Source organism: Cupressus sempervirens, chromosome 1, assembly GCF_028749045.1.
Source record: "Cupressus sempervirens isolate cs-2001-9-10 chromosome 1, ASM2874904v1, whole genome shotgun sequence".
Lineage (NCBI taxonomy): Eukaryota > Viridiplantae > Streptophyta > Pinopsida > Cupressales > Cupressaceae > Cupressus > Cupressus sempervirens.
This window is the reverse complement of record NC_143118.1, coordinates 785339056-785346301: the sequence shown is the minus strand read 5'-3', so window position 1 is coordinate 785346301 and position 7246 is coordinate 785339056. Positions and strand designations below refer to the sequence as shown.

Sequence of the window (7246 nt, the reverse complement as noted above, 5' to 3'; positions counted from 1 at the left end):
TACAAGCCACCTATTGCTTCTAGATGCCAAAATTAATGAAGTGGAAAATTTTATTTATAAGTGCTTTATCTATGTCAGTAGTTTTATTGAGATCCTCCCATGCCAATATATCAAAGCTTTCTATTGAAAATGTAATATTATTATCAATTTCTTGTTAGCCAACAAATCAATAACTCAATTTTGTTTGTAATGGTAGTAAACAAATTGCACTTTGGAGTACTTTCTCATCCACCCGAAAGCTTTTCTGGCATACAATCTCAATGCCAATTAGGACTATTAACCTTTTCTCAATGCCTTTACTAGTGCTTGAGTCATCTTCAATTAGTAATTCTTTGCAACCCTTATTAGACATCAAGATTAACTCTTATGTGGGAGCTTCCCATTTATCTTTTTTATTGATTTTAATACCAAGATTACAAAAAATTTGGAGAAAAATTCCCTTCTTATCAATGACCAGCACATGTTGCTTCTGGATGGCCCCTGGCAATACCATCAATGGTAAATTCAATACCTAACAATATTGGAATGAAAATTCTACAAATTATTTTTAGTTGAATAAGAGTCAATTAAGAGTAAGGGTATATAGGATCCAATCAGTTGCTTTTACTTAAAGGTTGGTACTAAACTAACAAGTAATCATGCTTCATGCTCTAGTCAAAAGCTATGTTCCATAAGTGTGCTTCATCATCCCTTGATCTTTGATCTTCCCATGGTAGTTTCCTAATGAGATATGGATCTAGGGTTTCAAGAAATGCTCTTTTAACATTTTCATTTATGTTTCCCCTCTCACCCCACCTCCATCTTTCCCACTTTCTACCTAATATCTCTACAAAAAAAAACAAAAAAAAAATTGAATGGAAGGGGCAAGCATTGGACTTAATGACATAGTTTTTTGCCAATTTGGTGAAATGAGAACAATACTAGAATATTGGTTTTATGGACTTGAAAGTTTGAACTAATGATCTTAGATACTTGATCATTGTTTTACCATGAAAATTACTTTTATGGATGAAGCTTTCCTCACAGAACATATACAAAACATAAAAGTGATAAATCTAATATTATTGTTTTGTCAGAGTATCTTCTAAATATGTGATACTACATAAGTATAGTTCAATTATGTCCTCAATCCTCACATTTTTGTGTTTGGTTGTAGGAACTAAAAAGCAGTGTGATACACAAAGGTAGACAATATTTTATTTATTCTTTATTTCCCCCCTTTTTATGTTAAATGGTACAACTAGAGAAATATATTTTTATGAGTGTATTATCAATTTAAGACAAGCATACAAGCATATGCAAGCAAAGAGAGAAAAAGGAAAATATAAGACTGGTAAATGGGAAATATTTACCTCTAAACATTTGTAGTCAGCTAAAGAGGACTACGAGAATGAGGTGACACTTATTATTTTTTGATTGAAGTCTTTGAATTAAGGGCAATCTTGCAGTCTTTTAACTCAAGTTTCTCATCACTATATTGCTCAGCTTTATAACTGCAATGCTTGCACTCTTCCCTCACTCTATCTTTTCAAGTTTCAAGAAATCAATCTATGGTACCTTTCTCACCAATTCTCTTGAGGTAGATGAACCTCATGTAAAGAAGATTAGTAAGGAGTAGCATATTGAATATCAACTTAATGAGCTAGAGGAAGATGATGAAGAAGTAAGTTTTGAATTCTATCTAGAATATGATGGATCTACAACCAGTTCTAATAATTCCATGGAGGTACATTGCATTTATCTTCTTCTTTTAACACAAAAAAATGGGTTACTATAAATCATTACTTTATTCCAATGTAAACATGTTTATGTTAGAATTACAAGTAGGAAAGGTAAACTTCTGGTGGGGGAGGGGGGTGAATCAGTAGTTAAACTAGGAACCCATGAAACTTTTCATCACTCATCCATTTCATGCATTAAATAGATAAATTGAAATGACATGTAAAGCACATACATCTAAATCATGTAAACATATAATCAATCACACATTTGAAACCAAACATGATTACCCATAAACCCTGCAAAGAGAAGGTAAAACTAGGGTGGGGATGACACTCAAAAATCTTCACTACTGCAACAATAAAGTGTAGCCAATTAAGGTTACAATGGTTTGACCATGAATCATGATCTAACCTGTTAAAGGCTTACAAGGACTATTAAGTCCCACTATGTTAGAGGATTTCAACACCCTATTAGAAGTGTGCCTAGTTAGAGAACTTTTGGTCATTCACATGGAATGCCACCCTATTAATAGATTTAGTAAAGCCTGTTAGGACTACTCTACTTAGGAGATTCAAATAAATCACCTGTTAGGATATTTCAACATAGATCTTATGATTGGTTCTAGTTTCATGATTAAAGATCAAATTAGTATAGTGTCCTTCTTGATCCTTCTATTCTTGTTCTCCTCCAACTAATTCTGCAATTTACTCTCACTGCTAAGTCACCTTGAATTTTATTTGAAAAAATTCAATCATTCACCCCTTTTTACCTTTTGTAACATGATCTCTTTCATACTCTCCTAATTCCTCTCTATATTTTTTTGTTGGGGCTTTGTCTTCCTTACAAAGACTTTGGTGGCTTAGGGTTAGGTATGAATCTACAACTGAGATTCTTCTTTTTTGGTACTTAATCCTTCCCATTTTCTAATTGGTTGCATGTAATTGCATCAGGAATATGCATAAAAATTCATCCTTATCTTCAAAAGATCATATTATATTCTTTGGTCGGCTAAAAAATGGTTTACATAGTTGTTTGTACAATCACAAACAAGTATGACCAATCTGTATCACTCGACACTTGAGGTTACTGATGCTCGACACATACTATAATTTTATTCTAACTTAGCACCTAAACTACTCGACATCTATTGTTTACTCAACACTTGAATCACTTGGTATGGTCTATCTTCTTGGCACTTGAGTGACTCAATATAGTCTTGTATTTACATATTACACTCAACATGCATTAATAGTTTGGCATAAACTAAGTAAATCTCTTAAGTGTTTTGACACTCAATTGTCAAAACCAATATGAGATCAGCAATCTCACCCTTTGACATGAGTGTAAAAGAAAACTTAACTATACATAATTAATCTAATCTTCTCGAGTATAATCATATTGACAACTCAACTTACATACAAAACTTCAAAATTTCAAAATTTTTTAATAACCTATATACCTCAAAACTTATAACTCCCCCTAAGTTAATGTTCCTAATCTATATCAAAAATCTTTTCTCCATACTAAGTAGATTTGTCTCTTGCTAATGCTCTTCATCTTCAATTTATTTTTAACTAATGCTTCGTCATCTAATATGTGCTTTGGTCTATGTTTGTCTTTGTATCTATATTCTTCAAAATGTATATTAGTAGGGTTAAAAACTGATTTAGCTCCCCCTTCATTATTCTCTTCTTTCTTTATCTATTCATTTCCTTGTTTTCTCCCCCTTTGGTTTATTTTCCCTTTTTTTTTTATCTCCCCCTTTTCATTCACTTGTATCTCCCCATTTTATTCTTTTATCTCCCCCCTTATATATATATATATATCCCCCTTTTTGACACTTATGTGAAAGGGTCTAGATAATTAGAGTGTATCTATACAAAAAGGATTTTGGACCTCCATAATTATTTTAGAGCAGCATCCCAATTTTCACATGCAACATCCAATGACTTTATTTGGATTTCTATCTCTATTGTAAGTTGAACTAGTCCATCTAATGTAGAAGTATTAGGATCTATTTTCAACAAAGTTTCTACATATCCTAGTTCTTTATGGAGTATCTCCATATGGGGGGTAAAGGAGGCTTGGATATTAGTCAACTTGGCTCTTATATTAGTCTCTTCTACTATTAACATAGCTAGTTGACTTTATGATTGAAGCAATGAGTGAAAATGCTTCTCACTCTGAGCTGGGTTATGAAGTAATTGCATACCTGAGACTTTAAATTTCTCTCCAGACTCATAATTATATGGCTTATTTCTTGAGTGAAGAGTATGGGATCACAAAGTATGGTGTATAATGAGAATATGTTTTTGAGTACCTTATTTAATTTCTCAATTTTTGTAGCCAATTCAACTTGCATCAGTGCTATGTCACCAAATATCTTTTCATTTACTTTCCCTTGAAATTTTCTTTTAGACCATTCCAAAAGTTTGGCATTAGTGTCCTAGTCTTCATTGTTCACCCTCTTCACAATTTTTGATAACTATTCTAATAATGGCTTTGATATATCAAGTGTTGGTAAGCTGAATGTATCTAAGAAGATGTCTTCGATTTCTTGTAATGCTTGCCTCTATCTATACTCCTTTCTTAGTATTTCCTGCATTTTCTTCTTTTCCAAAGCTTGTTGCATTATTCCTATCTATTATAATGTTATGGTTGCATAATAATACTTATCTATCACTATTTTTTTTTATCTAAAGTTACATCTCCATAGTGAATTACCTTAGTGACCTTAGAGGAACTTGAGTTTGGTGCTGAGGTCTATATTGGTACAACTTTAGTGCTCAACTTCTAAAGGGCTTTTGTATGAGGGTTAGATGTTGGTTATTGTACCAATGCTTAAATGACCTCTTGCTCCTTCTCCTTTGGTATGTCCTTACTTGTACCTTGTGTTTGTGCATCAAGTTGATCATTTTTTGTTTCTTTCTCTTCTATTGCATTTTGTTGTTGTTTGACCAAATCAATTTTAATAGCTATGTCAACCTTTGTGGATGTGTCTACTAATGTTTATATTAAAGTTTGAGAACTAGTAGCTAAAGAAATGGTAGAAGGAGGTTCTTGTGTAATCACCTTATCCCTTATAATGTTAGCTACTACCTTCTAAAGTTAATCAATGCTGACCACTATTGGATTTTCACAAAATTTAGCTTGTAGTGTGGATTAGTCAAGAATCTTATTTAGGTCTTCTATAGTTAAATGATTGATTTTCTAAGTATAGACATCAATGAAATCCGTAATATTTATAGTTTTTGCAAGCATGTTTATGCCATGTGGAGGGTTCATACTAGTCATTTGTGTGTCTTGCATACTCTGTTCTTCCTCCTGCTTTTCAGCTATAGCCATGTCATCTTTTTCTTTTTGTGTCTCCTCCACAATAGTTTTATCTTTTTTAGTTTCCTCCTCCTTTTCCTCATCTTCATCTCCATTGTTTCTACCTTCAAAGGGATCTTATTCTCCTTCTTTGACAATTTTCAACCCATAGATCAATTTCCACATTTGGGTGGATTTCTTGACAACATCTTCAATATTGTTCTAAAGGATACTAAATGCCCTATATTTTGGTGCAAACTATGCACCATATTTCCTATTTGCTTTCACAATTTGTCCTTTTTTCAATTTTGGAATTGCCTGGGCTAGTGTGGATTCTCTAATTATTTTCTCTAGGTTTAAACAATAATGCCACTTATTTTCAACAATAGTATACAAATCCTTAGGCATTTTATTATTGATTCCTCAATCAAATTTTGTTCTTCTCTACCAAGTTTCTCAAAATCAATATTTTTCAAACCTATCAAATCTGCATTATTCTTAACATTCTCACAGATATTTTTAAGATCAAATTTTGCTATGTGACTTACCACTCTAAAGTAGCTTGTATCTTCATATTATGTCCTTTCATCATTAGTCTCTAGTTGTGCAATGCATTTTCTCCTTTGTTTCTTCTACTGTGGGCCCCTTTTTTTGTAGCCTTTATTTTTTCTTTGACTTTCTCTTTGGCCTTTTTTGTAGTGGCCCTTGCACTTTCCCTGCTTGTTGGTGTTGTTGGCTTTGCTGGGCTAGGATTACCAGTCTTCTTTACCTTTGTATTTGCCATAGGTTGTGCCTTGGCCTTTCTTTTCTTAGGATCTATTTGTACTGGTGCTTCTTTAGTTTTCTCTTCCTCAACATCTTCTTCTTCAATGTCCTCACACATGCCTTGGGTTAAAGAAAGAGTTTCTTAGACTTGTTCATATTCTTCCTCTTCATCATCTTCATCATCTTCTTCTTCCTCTTCATGCACCTTCTCCAAATTTGGCCTTTAATTTTCTCACCAATTTGTCTTTATTTTTTATTGTGGAGGTTTTCCTTAACTCCATTTCAATTTTGGACTTCATAACATCATAATTACCAAATATCTTGGTACTTTATCAATCTTCTCTACTAGGAGTGCAACAATGGTAGTTGAGGCTTCATCAATGTTAATCTCATATCCTAGAGGTCTTAACCATCTTACCCTAGGTACTGTTGCCTATATGTATGTGTAATCAATATCTATAAGAAACTATATGTCATTGTAGTATTGTTCAACTAAAGAGACATGTATCTTCATTCTCTACTTCATAGACTTCTTGAAGTCTTCAAAATAGCTTGTCATAACTATTTCAAAGTTCTCACCCATCTACTCAATATATACATTGATCTATACAACCACTAATCTATTTGTCTTCTAACATATTTTACCAAAAGATGGGAATTCATTCTATACATAGAATAATATGTACACAACTATTGATCCAAATTTACATTGTGCACTCTTGGTTTTCTTAACTGCTCCAAGATTTTCTATTATTTGTTCTAATTGAAGCTCTGCAAGATCATAAGTGTGATCTTTCTTGACAATTTTATCATCAACATCAACTGTGATGTAGGACACACTATTTAATATGCTTGATTAATAAAATTTATGAGAAATAACCCTAACTACAAAGTCAATTATTTCATCTATGATGGTATCTATTGTCATTCCACACTTATTCCGTTTTCCACCTGTGTCCTCAATTACCTCTTTTGAGTCACTTTGTAGGGTCTTTGGCCAATCTAGGGTTGGAAAACCAGCCACCCTATGAACAATTCTTTTTGAAATCTTGATTGGTCCTCCTTCCAACCATAGACATCCATTTTGTATCTTTCTTAACACTATCTTGATCCATTCTATTTTGAATACTCTAGGGAAGTCTATGGTATGGGTCAAACCCTTTCTCTCAACAATCTTAAATTCTTCCTTCAAAATACCATTTTCACATAACTTATCATAAGATTTCCTTATTTCCATATCACCTATACCTCGTACTTTGTAGTTTTAACATTTTCTATGTCCTATACCATTATGACCTTAGGTGGAATCATGGATAATGCACCTGATGGGTCTTGTTTATAAGCAATGTCTAGGATGGCTTTGTAATTTGGTTGTTTGGCCTCTTTACTAACTAATTGGACATCAAAAACTTCTTTCTCCCTTACATTCTTTGAACTAGAAGCCATT

At 32.8% G+C, this 7246-nt stretch overlaps 1 pseudogene; it reads left to right on the top strand.

Moving 5' to 3' along the window:
• Positions 1-449: 449 nt before the first annotated feature.
• LOC149580211 (uncharacterized) overlaps positions 450-7246 on the top strand; it is a 198958-nt pseudogene continuing 192161 nt past the window's right edge.